The sequence below is a fragment of the Anarrhichthys ocellatus genome, unplaced genomic scaffold (assembly GCF_004355925.1).
Source record: "Anarrhichthys ocellatus isolate YVR2014 unplaced genomic scaffold, GSC_Weel_1.0 scaffold37, whole genome shotgun sequence".
Lineage (NCBI taxonomy): Eukaryota > Metazoa > Chordata > Actinopteri > Perciformes > Anarhichadidae > Anarrhichthys > Anarrhichthys ocellatus.
The window spans coordinates 685,454-700,337 of NW_022280067.1; the positions used below are offsets into that span (position 1 = coordinate 685,454).

The window sequence follows — 14,884 nt, forward strand, 5'->3', positions numbered from 1 at the left end:
ACGATTGGGACTTAACTGCAGTAACATATATGATGTTACAATGTACAACTAGCACACAGAGAGATTTAGGTTTGACATTTTTCATTTCACATTTCAGGCAATGCTACAGAGATAAGTCAGTGATGCCTAGAGGGATTTTCTTTTCTTTTTTCCACCTGCTGCCTCCACAGAGAGATTAGCCCACAACAGCACCCCCGAAGCTGCGAGGAATGCTATGTTTTGCTCATGGGTTCAACCAGCAGTGTGTGTACACACATGCCAACAATAAGGCTTGAACCTGGGTGCTGCAGGTGTGAAGGAACTGCCTCTTAAACCACAGCAGACTGCTGCCAGTAACAGGTAAAGAAAGGATAGTCAGACAGGAAATGAAGAAAGATGAAGCTCTCCTGTCCTTAATCTTCTCTTTCCTTTAATGACTTCATCATAAAGTTGCACAACCAGCAAGACAGCCTCACATTTCTGTCACTGATCTCTTATAGTTTCACTGACCTAGACTGTTTTTTTATTCAGCCTCACGTCTAAAGAGCATTTTTAAAAGGGTAAGCAGAACCTCGAGTGGATTTCTTCCCTCTCTGCCTTTGAACCGAAAAGCCTTGAGATAAATTGTGTGTGGACTGATTAAAATGCATCTGCAGCAGCCGTTAACACATTGTGTGGGCTCATGAGAGCCCTTGAGCCCCCCTCCCCCCAACCCCTCCACATCTGGACAGCCTACATCAGGTCTGAGTGGTACTATGACTCAACCAAAGGGACAGTTAAAGGTGACTGGCAATCCCCTTTTACCCCTCCACCCACAAACCTCATTCTGGCCTATATTCACATCTAAACATTTCCATAAAAACTAAAGATACCATATAGCATATACAGCCTGAGCCAAAAAAAGTGCTGCATGGTAAAAAAAACAAAACTCCAAAATAAGGCAACCATATCAACAATCAGCCATAATAAAGGAGGACATGTACTGCTGACTGCATACATGCCTGGAGCAAAAATTCAGAAAACAACAAACAGTATTACTGCAGCATAATGAAAGCATCATGCTTCATATTGCCAAAAGTGCATGAGCTTAGACCAAGTACTGTGCTGAGAGGGTGCTTTTCAGTATTAAGACACTGCAAACATCTCATAGTCTTACGCATTAAAAAGGAATTCCATATGCATTTCCAGCTTGATACTGTAAAATTTTGCACACGCTTTAAGAATTTACTAACCAGTGTTGTCATTTGTTTATTGAGCATCATTCTCAGGTCTTCAGCACACTCACGAGAGACCAGTAGGCAAGAAGTATTTTATGCCCAAAATAACAGATAACACAGAAACTACAGAAATTATTCATAACGTCGGTAGAAAGGAACACATGCAGCTCCAACATACCCATGTGTCCCCGTGACGTCACAGCGGTATTTCAGCACACTTGGCAGGAAATCTTGTACAAATATCTGAAAGACATCTCTCCATCTCTTCCTCTAAATCAAAATGGATTCACAACTTCTTGTTTTGAATCTCATCTCTTGTGCCATTATTTACCTGCATATGTGGTGCTTGTTCCTCTGTGTCTCCCTCTTTGTCTTCCCCTCTCTCCCTCCTCTTTGGTTTTCTCTCTCCTCACCCAATCAAGAGATCTGGCCTATGACCTCGAAAAGCTCGATGCCATTAAACTCCTTTCAATTCTTCGGCTTGGAGCGCCTCGGAAAAGACAATGTAGCCCTTAATATCAGCCCTTGATATCGGCTTGCATAATTTCCTCTCTCTTATAGTCTTAGTCATCTTCAGAAAAAAAAAACCCCCACATGTACGATTATTTCGCTTTTCACTGGCATTTCAAACACAGTCAGGGGAAGCGTAGTAGTGTATTGACTGACTTCAATGGATCTATTGTGCGGTTGATGTGTCCAGCAGTATGCGAGATTAGCCTTGGAAGACAGAGACAGAGAGGCATACATAATCTGCGGGTGGAGACAATAATAAGCATAATGCAAATTTTCCAAGTCATTTCCGATGTGATGATCTGCTATCTTTACAATTACATTTTTTGCTGTAGAGTTTACAGCCGTAAAACATGATAGAAAGTAGAAGACGATGCAGATGTTCAGTTGTTTGCAGATAAGAAGCTCGGCTACCACTGCTGATACAGAAATGAAAAGCTGGGGAAAACAAACAAATGGTTACGCAGTTAATTCCACTCAACTTCCCTGTTCTGATATTACTTTAGTACACAGCTTAGTCTCAGGTACGATGGGTGTATGGTGGGGTATCACAGGGTTGGTAATGTCCATGCTATTGCTGCAGATCTTAGTGTGGTTAATGAACTCCCAGGTGACAAATCAAAGCAGGCGTTTGAGTGATTTGGCTGTTTTTATAGCTTGCTGTTATCAGCTATCCAATATGGCTCTCCCGTGGGATTATAGTCCATTCAAAGATAACAGAGCTTTATTGGATATTGACCAGGTCACGTGATTCAGTTGTTGTAGAGCAGCAGCAAAAAGATAAAATAAAAGATACAGCAGGTGGTAAAAGAAAAAAAAATCACCGTCCTGCTGATACCTGCCTCAGTCAATATTGCATTTATGAGGCTTCATGCTGTTCCTGTTCATTTCAAACTCTGTGGGATGTGTTTCCTAAAGCTCACATCATGTTTAGAATATCAGTGAAATTGTTTGCCATCATATTTACCCCCCTGATCTATTCCTGCTTTCCCCTGAGCAGCTATAAAGAAGCCTAAATAGGAGACATGTGCTTCAGCTGTGTGTTAGTATATTCAAACTTCTATAGTTATTCAGACTAGCTATGATGATCATACATTTGTATAATGCCATTCCTATACATGATTAAAACTTGTCATGACCGTTTGCTATTGAGCTGCAGACCCCTGTTCTTACTTGTGTTACCTTTATTTATGCTAAGTGTTGGACATTTTCACATTGTGACTAGAACCCGACTGATATATTTGATATCACCATTACAAGGTTGTATCCCTTGAGTAAACAGGTTGTGGCGGGGGTGGATAATGTCTTTTAATATCCTTTGGGCTCCTCTTTTCCCCAATATCTTTGAAGTTTGATAGATGGGTACAAGATCCTTATGAAACACTGCCATTCATGAGCCTTCTTCACTAGGATGGAGATGTGTGATGACCAAGTCATGTTGTTTGTGATGCTGATTGCCAGAAACTGTTTACTTGCTCCAGGGCTGTGTGTCTTCGCCTCCTTTTTTCCAAAATAAGCAATCCGCTACTTGGTTTTAATGAAGTTCAGCAGAAGGTTGTTCTCTGAGCACCATTCTGCATGATTGTTGATTTCCTCTCTATATGAAGTCTCATCATTGCTTTCAATCCAGCCGATGACGGTAGTGTCATCTGCAAACTTCACAACAGAGTTCTCTTCATGTAGAGGGTAGCAGTCTGGGGTGAACAGCGTGATCGGCACACAATATGGCCTACATCCTAGCATTAAAATTACAAATTTTGACAAATGGGAAACATTGTCCATCCACATTGACTATGTTTGGGCACCAAGTATCATTGATGTAAACACACAGTCCACCTCCCCTCTACTTACCAGAGTCTGGCAGGCTATCTGCCATGGCATCAGACATAAAAACCCAGTTGTAGTTGTGACTTAATCTGAAACATAATAAATCAATAAATAATAAATGTACAAACTGGTAAAGCTCATCTATATCATTATTGATGAGATGCATTTAAGAAGTGACATACAGTACATTCCGTAATACATGTATGAATGTCACAAAACCTTTCAGCGCTCTCCAAAGTAAAGTAATGACTGTAACACACACACACATTTTCCCCAGCTCTAATGTAAGTGTCATGTATTGCCTTCAAGCATTACTTGAGTGACAAAACACTCTCTCTCTCTATATATATATATATATATATATATATATATATATATATAATCACTTATCCTACCTTATCCTACCATGATAAATTCATATTTTATACTTTGAATAATTCATGAGGAGTCTTGGGTGGTCTCCCAGTAACTTTCACACACCTCTCATTTGGAATTATGTGGGGAAGGAAAGTGGTGGGAGTCAAATGAAAAGAAAACAAGAAAAAATAGAAATCTTTGAATTTGAATCCTGATCTGTCAGAGCTGCTTGTCAAAGGCAATAGCCACAGGCTGCCTTCAGTCAAATGTAAGAGAGCAGGATTGTGTCTGCATTGCCGTTGGGTGCTCAGGTAATGTCACTGCTTAAACAATGTTGACTTGTGAAAACAATGTAGCTAGAATTTAATCAAAACAAACATGTTCAAGTTTAATTAAATTGTTTCCTCAGTTACACATTGCCTCCAGTACAAACATTGGAATAAGATTACAAGACACAGTTCAAGCAACTTTGGAAATATTCAAAATAGAGAAGTTTGTAAAAGTGCAAAAAAATAAAAATCTGCTATATTAAATTACGTTTGTTTCAAAGTATTCAAGCTCAACTTTGATACAAATGGCCTTTCTCGGGTGGCTGTCATCGTAATGGTAAACTGAAACCACATTTCCTGCTCCGTTGGCTCCCTTGGGTGTTGGGTGAATGAGGCAGAGGAACACCCTTGGTATTAATCAGTGAACCACACTCAGTCCCTCTACGATCTCAGTGTTTTTGTGGGTTATAGCAGTGACAATGACATTTTTCTTAAATAAAAGTTATTGTTATTGTGCAAGCCAGCAGTAAAAAAAAAAGTGATTGTATTAAGATGTCACTGATAATGATAAAAATTAATGATCCTAGTGGGAGTATGACTTAACTTCAAATTTAGCAGCTGGTGTTCTAGATTACCATATTGTATTAATGGGCAACAAAAAGTTCTTAAAAACTAAATATGAAAATTGTCTAATTCCTTAACACAAACTCCGTTTAGAGTTTGAAAACAGTTACTCACAGTTGATGTCACAGAGAGTGCCACTTTTGCGATTATGTATTTATCAAATAAACCATACAAAATGGCCTCCACTTTCCTCCACTTGATTCTGTTTTTTGTCTCCTTGAAGTAGCTTGCTTGGTGAAGGCGGAGCAGTGAGAAAGCATTTGGATCCACCGAGTGACTCTGTAGCTCACTACACGGCAGCAGTTTAGCTAACAATAGGAAGGAACGGGGTGTTGTGGGAAGCTAATATTTGAACAGTGTTTTACCAGGTGTTCTAGGTAGCTACAACGATGTGGACTTCTACCTCATATTGTCAATGAGATCAAATCACCCTAATACACACAATTGTTAAATATCAGTCAAAACAAAAGTTCCCATATGGATAAATATGGGCTTTGGTTAAAATCCAGAGACGTAACTTGAATACTATGTGGTGAGAATAATAAAGTTTTATTGTCAACTGGACCAGCATTCAGTGTCAGATCAAAAAACTACTTGTCGTCAAGTCTATAGCTTGTTTACTACAGTTGTCTCTAATTTCCTTTTGCCACCGGGCGCCAGAAACAGTGACGGCCTCATGCGGCATCATTACCCCGGAACCAGCAGGGGGGCACTGGTGCTCATTTGCATTTTTTTTAAACACATTTCACCTCCATGTCCGTTTCCCTGCGATCCTGCCGTGACAGTGTTTGTGTGCAAAACGACATGGATCATGAAGGACTTCCAGTGTGATCACAGTCAAAACGTGTCGGGCAATGATAGGGGATATTACAGAGCGTTTACATGACAATCTAATCTGCAGAGCAGGGGAGAGAACTTGGTATTTTTCATGTATGTTTTGGTCTGTAAAACAAGTTGAGAGAACAAGTTAGTCAAACATGATATGAGGGGAGCTTGTTGGCCCAGTCTAGCTGCAATGTTTGTAAATCCAGCAGCATCTGATAAGATGTCACCCAAAGTATTTACAAGAGCTCATTCAATCAATTGTAAACGGTATCAAATGTCAGCATCACTGTAAACACAGTTTTATTCATTTTCAGGGATCAGGGTTCACATTTTGCACTCAGTGGTACACTAAACTTGCAGTTTGGAATCTGTACATGATGTGAAAGTCAGTGTGTTTTACTTTATTACAGATTGGATGAAAGTTTCAAGAGACAGATGGTAAAAGTATCAAAATTAAAGTAGTAACTGTTGAGCACTTAGAGCACTCAATCAACATGATAGTTATGATTGACATCATACGACAAGGAGCATGTTAATGGGAAGGTCTAACTAATAGAGCTAGCCCCAATTTATCAGCACTATATTATTATTATTAATTGTAGCTATATTAGTTTCGGTGCATATGTTTGCATGTATGTAACAGAAAATGCCAAACTAAGTCGAGTCGAGTTCTACGAACAAACAATTCCTGAAATACTTGTTGATTTTATGCCAATGTTAAAACAATAAAACCACAAAGCAACATTTTCTGTTTCCAAAAAGACAACGATTTTACATTCATCTAACAGCAGAGCAGTCGAGATAATTTGCTGACCACTTTTGCTACAGAAACAGATTTGGAAACACACAGTGAGTGCTTTGTGGATTTTTCTTTTGACTTCTCACTTCTTCACATTAAAAGTTTGCTGCCACCTGGAGACCTGGGGCGGGTTTCATCAAGGTCTGTTTGCTGAAGATAAGCCCCAAATGAAACTCCAGCGCAGACAGACCCTTTTGCAAAGAAATCATTAACATGGCCATTTCTCATGGCACTTCACCAATTTCTCCCATCGTTTTCAGCATCCTGAACACTTACAGTGTCTACAAAACTTAATGACTTTCTTGACTGCTTCCAGGTAAGTGATTGGGAAGTGTATAATCTCTTAAGAGGGCTGAAAGGTAACGCTTAGAGAAGGGAACGGCTAATAATGTTTTATTATGAAAACAGATTAAATTAATCTTTGGATTAATCAGTTGCTCTATGGGCTGCCCGAGAAAATCTTATTATACTTCTCTGATAACACTGCAGTACGCAGCAAACTGCTGTCCACACTACTTATTATACATCAATTTATTTTTTAGCAGAATTCTACAGTAACTTATGTTGACTTCTTATGTGCCATTTGCTGTTTGTTGTTCAGAAATGCAACCACTTAGATGCATTAGAAGCTCAAAGACAGTATTTGAGGTAAACTGCTGCTGAAGGAGGACATGGTGCCTGAGTCCTGAGCTTATCGCCCATGGCAGCTGTTTTATGAAGGCAGCCACACATTCAAGCCTCTGTCTGGCCAACCCTTACGACATCTCAAAGTCCATCTTCTGCTGTCTGCCGACAATATCAGTGTTCCCCGTGCACTCACTATTTATACCATTTATTCGCATAACATTAACAGCTTCTGAAGCAGTAAAGACGCGCAGACTGGAGATATTTGGCCAACTTCTTACACTGTGTAAAAGTTTGTATTGCCAGCAACTTCAGTCGTTGACCTATGATTGAATTCAGCAAGCCTCCAAACAGATCAGGAATATATCACTGTCCGAACGTGGTGATGGATTTGGCCTTTCTTTGCACTGCAGTATAAGGGAAAGTGCCTTTGGCGAATGTTTCCGAGATGAAGGAAAGTTTCCTCCATCTGTATGTGTCTGTCAAATCGCTCCCAAATAGCCATGCCAAATATATATTTACAAATCCATTATCAGTCAATTGTTTTTATTTATTTTCTGTATTTTAGCTCTTTTGGTTAAATCTCCAACTACTAAAATTAGAAAAAGTTTATATAAAAGTAGGAGGCTTGGTCCCCCTTGGTTTTTAACCTAGACTGTGGAGCAGCCACAGGACCTAAATTAGTAGAGCTAAGAACACATTAAGGCATTAAAAGGTCAATAACGCAGTCAGGGACCACCTTTACTGTGATTACTGTAAAATTAACTCTCAAGAAAACTGAAAAAAAGAAAAGACCGGCAATTTGAAGTTGAGATACAACTGGTGATGCGAGTTTAAAATGAATCAGTTGTGGATTATCATATTTGAGGGTGGAGACGCCTCGGGATCCCCCAGAATGAGCTGGAACATGTTGCCGGTGAGAGGGAAGTCTGGGTCAGCCTGCTTGGCCTGTTGCCACCGCGACCCGACCCCGGATAAGCGGAGGAAAATGGATGGATGGATGGATGGAGGGTGGAGACATCTGTATATCCCAGTTTGTGCCCTTTATTTAACCAACATACCCACATGATACACTTCTAGGAATGCAAAAATTGTCTTGAATGTTTTTTGTTTTCTTTTTTGACCCCTTACCAAATGTTTTCTTTAAGGTTTCAGTATGAGAGGACAGAAAACCTACTACCAAAAACAACAATACAATGCGCTGCTTGTTCCCAGGTGCCCCTTAGGGTTGCTCCCAAGGACACTGTGTCATGATGAGGGGGTGGGGGGGCTAATTATAGTCCAGATGGTCAGAATTGGTAGTACTTCCAACAATTTATTACTGAATGTTCATGCACTAAACATGGCTAGTATCCCTCCAAGCACATCCTGTTCGCATCAAATGAGTAAATAGAATAATTGAGATTGATTGTTTTTTGTCAATAAAATTATAATTTTTGAAGAGATTATCGCTTATACGTGTCAGGTATGGTTTGAAGTTTATATATTAACACACAGCTTTACTGCCTCAGTCACTTTTTATTTTGTTGGCAAAACATGTCCTCTGTGGAGAAACTCCCTGACATTTTATGATTTTGTTCTTCACAACTTATTATCTCCACCTTGTCACAGATGTTTCTGTGATGACATGAAAATAATCTCTTCACTTGATCATGACCACGCTGTATCAAATTCCATGTGCACACTGCTTACTGACTGTGCACAAATGTTTAGGGGAGTAAAGCGTTTCACTCGAGAAAATTAAAGTGCCTTCAGGGTAAATTTGAAGGACATGGTTGTGATGTAGAACGGGGGTTATTGCGAACTTCTGGCACCCGATTTGCAAAAAGAAGGTGGTTCCCGAGGGAACAGAAAATGGAGCTCTGCTTTTCCCGACAGACGTCAGACTGGTCAAACTACAGGAAGCTTTATCTTTCACTTCAGATAGACTTGGATACCTTACTTTCCCAGCAATATGAAGATGATGTGTGGGTTTGTCTTGGCCATTGGCCACAATTTTCCAAGTGACAATTAATTTGATATATATCATGTATGACAAAGCCCGTGGGCCCCATTACAGGATCCAGGATAGCCAAAGGGTCTTGTGAAGACACTTCAAACCTATCTTCTTTCAACAGATACAGCACACTCCGTTCTGCTTTAATAAGAGAAAAGAGCTGCCTGTGTCTTCTCATACAGAAGTCTATTTTTACTGGTTAATGGCATGCTTCAAGTTGGCGGATGTGGGGTGCACTTATTTTAGAGGGGTGTGGAGTGCAATGGAGGACGAGAAAGGGAGGGGGCATTATGGAAATAAGTTGTAATTAAAGAGGAGAGTGTCAAAACAGCACAACAAGGCACAATCATGGAGCTCGTGTGATCACAGAGTCAGAGGTGCGAGATAGGAGAGCTAAGTTTAGATATAACAAAGAGGAAACATAAAGGGATTTTACAGTTCGGGGGTGAGGGTAACTAGCTTTGATGTGGCACATTTTGTGCAGGGGGCGTGTTGGGAGTTATGGTAATGACTCTTCAGATGTGCAAAGAACTGTAAGTGTGTCCTGTTGTTGCAGACCAATGGGAGAAGTGGACATTTGTCCTGGTACAGCAGAGGTTATTTAACAAAACTGCTTTCAAAGGGATGAATTAAATTTGTTTTATATTGATTTTATCAATATTGTGTTAATCTGGAAATGCCATAGCGGTAGAAAAATCACCAGGATGTGTCGTACCAAGTGCAGCAAAACAAGTGTATTTAAATGTCTCTAAGGCCATGTTAGTCAATAGCTTTGTGAACATAATCTCAAGCTATTCTACACCGTCACCAGCAGTCACAATATCAGGTTACTAAGTTATTACCTGTTTTTTTAGGTTGCTCTTGACATAAATAAAAGAGTAACCTAGAAAAAAGAAAAAACAAATATTGTGACTGTGGCTTTAGATGTGGAATGTGATACTTTGAGAGAGATGTAGTCACAGTTCATGGTAGATGCGTGTATTGCTTTCAGAAACTCTAAAGCCACGAATCAGCTGCAGGCTTAGGCAATTACGCAACAAAATGAAGGAGTCCTGATGTCTAATGCATTACTGCTTGCTCACACCCCATGGCCTTCCCTTTTGTGTTTCCACAGCGATGCTGTGATAATTCACTTTCACTGTAAGGGCTCGTTTTTTGCTCAGTCACTCAAACAAAAGTCTTGACTTGACTCATCAAATTCTCAAGGTGCAGCCGAAAGCAATTACAGAGCCTCTGGATGGAAGAGCTATAGCCAAGGCCCTTTTCTTACTCGCCTCCTAATAACGTTCGCCTTACAAACAAGATGAATCATGCTCCTCTTTTCCTTAAGCCTCAGCACTTTCGTGAAACCTCTCAGACAAGCATTGCATGCTCTTTACACAACTCACTGCTGACAACGATAATGGCTCAGATTTCCACACCATTTTAGCGGGAGGAAGATTAAGCCTGAAGCGAGGCTCTGCTGGAAGTACTGTGCATAAGATGCCCGATGAGGCGCTTTGTCTTTTTCTGAGCTCTCACACTTTTGGTTTTGAGATGCACGTAGCTCCTATCTGAATCTCCGGATCTCTGCCTTTTATGTTTTTCCCTTTCGTCTCATTGTGCAATATCTCAAGAATTTCAGGTTACAAGGTATGCGTTCATTTTACAATTGGGGATTCATGAAGAAACGATGCATTCATCACTCACTATACCCCCTCCCCCCCCCACCCCCGCTGGAACATCAAAGGGCACCGAATACGTTAATAGGCCGGGTAGCATACACAAAAGTTTGGTTGTAAGATAGATGCAGTTCTGTAAGGCAACTCAGAAATACGCAGGCTGCTCTGATTTTCCACAAAGGGCATCTGGCATCATCATGTTTCTGTTAAGTTTGGTGGCACTGGTGCTGATTTTATGGGATGACATGGATTTACTCCCATCTGTGCAAGAGTCAAAAATAATTGTTTGTCTGAAGGCAGACATGATACCAGCGTGGCTGACAAAAGCTATTTTAGGGAGCAAGGGGAGATAAATCCAAAATCCCGCTTTAAGTATTAAACATTATGAAAGGTATATTCTATATTTTATACATTATATAAAACATAAACCAGGAATTATACAACCCCAAGCATCGAAATGAATTAATCAATAAATGCATTTTGAATACAGATCTGAATTAAAGGTGTCTTACCACAGGGATTCAGAGGACAGCCTGCTGCTCTGGTGCAAAAAAAGCAAACAAAGCCGAAAAATCAGTCCCGTAGAAAGCAGAGTCCACATCTTCATCCTGTGGGTTTGTCTCTATCTCAGACAACAAATCTCTCCAGAGTATCACAGCGAACTAGCAAACTATGGCACAGATCACTGGCAAAAAAATGTAGTTTGTTACATTTGGTTTTCTATCATTCTCAAGGCAAAATCTGTTCAGCTTTGTTAACGCAATGTAATACGAGCAGGACGCAGGCAATAAAAGGTTCAATGGGTCTGTTTGTCCGCTAATGTGCTGGGAGGCTGCTAGCTAGTTACCTAGTCTGGTTAATTAACCTCCCGGGGATTAGAGAGAGCAGAGGCTGCGATCTGGATAGGCCTACTGGGCTCAATCAAGACCACAAACTGAACATTGTATATGGCATAAAAGTGTTGTAGTAAACACATTCTCTTCCCTCGGCCGAACTCTGGGGAGCTCTTAATCAAACCACAATGCACACATGATGGTGCCTCCAGACAGAATGAAGAGGAGAAGAATGGAGAGAAAACACAGAAAAGTGTGTGAACTCACAGGCCCTTGGCCTTTTATCTGAACTCCTCTGTGACATTTTAGCTCTGCTGCTCTCTGTGGAGACTGTTTTGGTAAATGATGGGAGGAAATCACAATGTATTGTTGGGAATTGTGTATTGCATTTAATTATGTGCTTCACCTTGCATGGTTTTGTTTTTCTCACAGAGAAGTGAGTTAACAGAGTGCAATTAGAGTCTTTTCATTGATCTATGCTATATCATTCAACACAGAATGTGATCTGTTGTAATGTAACTGCTCTCCAATTCAATTTCATGTTACAGGCATTATGAGCGCAATCTGTCCAAACAGCGTTCTTCTAGTGACGTGATGAGCGTGGATGTCACTGTTGTTACTTCGAAAATACTATTTTTCTGTTGAATTCACAGTTTCATGAATGGAAGATTAACTTCGTTATTTTATGACCGCTGGGCAATTCAAACATGATTAAAAGTGGATTGAAAATACGTTGTTTTTTTTAAAGATGCATTCTTTTGGGAAAGATGGACTATTCAGGAAAAGTTCTGAAGTTATAAATACTGCGGGTTCATTAAAAGACATCTTGATGGCGTTTCTGTTCTGTGTCTGCTTCGATCAGGGTTTTGATCCATAAGGAAGAGAGCACTAAAAAAAATCCAGAGAGATAGATTATTTTTTGGTAAACCTAAAAATAACTGGCAGTTGGAGGAAGACGGTAAAGGTTCCAATCACATCACCAGAGCAGGACATTTTTCATCCGTCGAGGCCTTCTTGTAAATCACCACAAGGTCTCGCCCCAAAATTATCCTGGACACAGCCAGCAAATAAATAATTAAAAGCCCATTTTGTGATGTGAGGTTCCGGAATGATAAATGATGAAGCTTGGAAGGCGAGCACGAAGAACAGAGTTCTTCATCACTTGCTGAGGGAGTTCAAGGATAGGGCGACTGGGTGTGTACATGGGTTCCAGTATAATACAAGCTGACCGACTGGAATAGACACTACAGGGAGATGATGAAGTTCTACATTTTATTATGTTACAATATGTTTCTGATTGATCTAAAATGTAGCTCTAGTCAACAGTTTAACAAGCGATGAGGTACAAGGTAACCATAGCAAGTAATTCGAATTTATTTCTCTTTCAATTAAATTCTCTGGAGAAACCATTCGTAGTTGTTTAGTGATTGCATTGCAACGGTTATTATAGTACGTCTCCAAGGGCTTGGTTAGGCTTAGTGAAACATCGCGATTGGGGTTAAAATGACTACGTCTTTAAGGTTAGGGGACGTTACTCGTCATGATTAAAATAATAAACTTGAACGTAAACATATGTAGTTTTTGGGCATTTTGTGAAAGACCCTGCTTTAGTATTTGTTGGGAGGACAGTCTCTGAAAACATATCTACATCCAGTGGATAGATGTGGTTTATGCATCCAATACCAAGCACTCAAGAGGAAACACGCTTTAACCACTAAGGAATATTCACACTACAAAGCGGTTAAAGTGTCTAGTGCCTGGCTTTGGATTTTAAATTGTATACATCATATTTTTTGTGCTTTTTAATAATATGTTTCCTTTTCAAGAGCGCCATTGGCGTCTGGACTACAGAAGTGCTACTGCTTTAAATTTCACAAACCGGACTTTATCTAATAGCATCTGCAGACTGTTAATCAGACCATCCCATGTTTTATATCTGACAGTGCTCATTGTGGGGACTATCAGATATTAGATAAGTCATCTCTTATTTCGAGGGCCGCTATGTCTGGTTTTTATCTCTCCAGCACTGCCCCAGAAATGACCCGCCTACAATTACCGGCTTGAGCTTATATACCTCCGCCATCCAGTCAAGTTGCAGTTTACTTTCATGCATGTCCAAAATGTGATCATAATTTTGTCTTTTAGACATTTGTGTGAAATTGTCATAATTAACACAGGAATTCTTGAGTTACGGCAAAGAAATGTATTTTGTGTGGTCACAGTGACCTTTCACCACCAAATTGTAATCAGTTCAACCTTTAGTCCAAGTGACTATTGGTGTTAAATTTGAAGAAATACCCGCCAGGCGTTCCTGAGATATTACGTTCATGAGAAAAGACCGGACAGACATAATGCCTCCAGCCACGGCCATGGAGGAATAAAAAGATAGCAGAACTATCTAAGGAACAGGTTGTTGGTTACATTCCTTGTGTTTCACAGACCTGGTAAATGTGCCCTTTTAAATGTCATGGCCACAAAGTGAAGTAATGGGGCAGCAGAGGTGTTGGTGGACTTATTCTTTGCTTTAACGCTTAGCTATGTTTTGTATTATCTTTGTATTTGAAATCCTAATATTTGTAAAAAAATAATAATCACACTTACAGTATAGTATAGGATATACTACAGTAACATAATAAAATGTCTCCTGTGTGATTATGTGATCATGTTTTGTGTCATTTCGTGCAACCAACACTAATTTCATCCACGTTAACTGACAATTTGACTAACAAAATATTCCCTTGGGGCTTGTTGGCTTTAGTCAGTAAACTATTTATGTTCACTTCTGTTGAAGTGCAACATCAGTCAATACTTTTATTAATTCACCCATGGAGCTTTGTTGGCTAATTTTTCATATTCTATGAATATAGTCAAGTTGAAAAGCCAAATACTGAAGAGTTATTATTTAGTGATGGATAAATGTAGCAAGAGGTCACACCAATAAATAACCTACGACAGCATCCACAGGTCCAAGTCATGTCAGCACCCAGTGAAAATTCGATGAAAGCCTTTGTGACAGAGCAAAAGGATTGTCCTTTAATGACTAGTCTTAATATACGGTGGAGATGGATAAAAAGTGAAACAGATGTGCTCTAGATCTGCTAGAAATGTTTAATTTCAATGTAAATAGTCCAAAATGAGATCAGTGCATTTCTGCATGGGCTGGTGCACACAAACAACTCACCTTTTTATCGTGTACTCAGACTTACTTTTAAACACTTTCCAGCACTCTAAACTTTGAGTCGTGGATACCAATTCTCTTTCCCCCACCGACAGCTTTGGGATCATAACATATTGTGATGTGAACGCCGATAAAATGAGCCTCAATTTGTCTGTCTTAGGGGACCTGCTCAACGTGATTCCCTC

The 14,884-nt window shown here is 39.9% G+C and overlaps 1 protein-coding gene across 5 annotated transcripts in view; it reads right to left on the reverse strand.

Annotated features, from left to right (window-relative positions):
* Positions 1–14,884, reverse strand: part of lingo2 (leucine rich repeat and Ig domain containing 2) — a 186,085-nt gene that overhangs the window by 13,310 nt on the left and 157,891 nt on the right. Inside the window, exon 5 of one of the 5 annotated variants that reach the window (XR_004213434.1) lies at positions 1,920–3,622. The exons of the other annotated variants lie outside the window; for them this stretch is intronic. The gene's annotated coding sequence lies outside the window, so the exon portion shown is untranslated. Of the gene's footprint in view, positions 1–1,919; positions 3,623–14,884 lie in introns of those variants that run through there. 5 annotated transcript variants of the gene reach the window in all.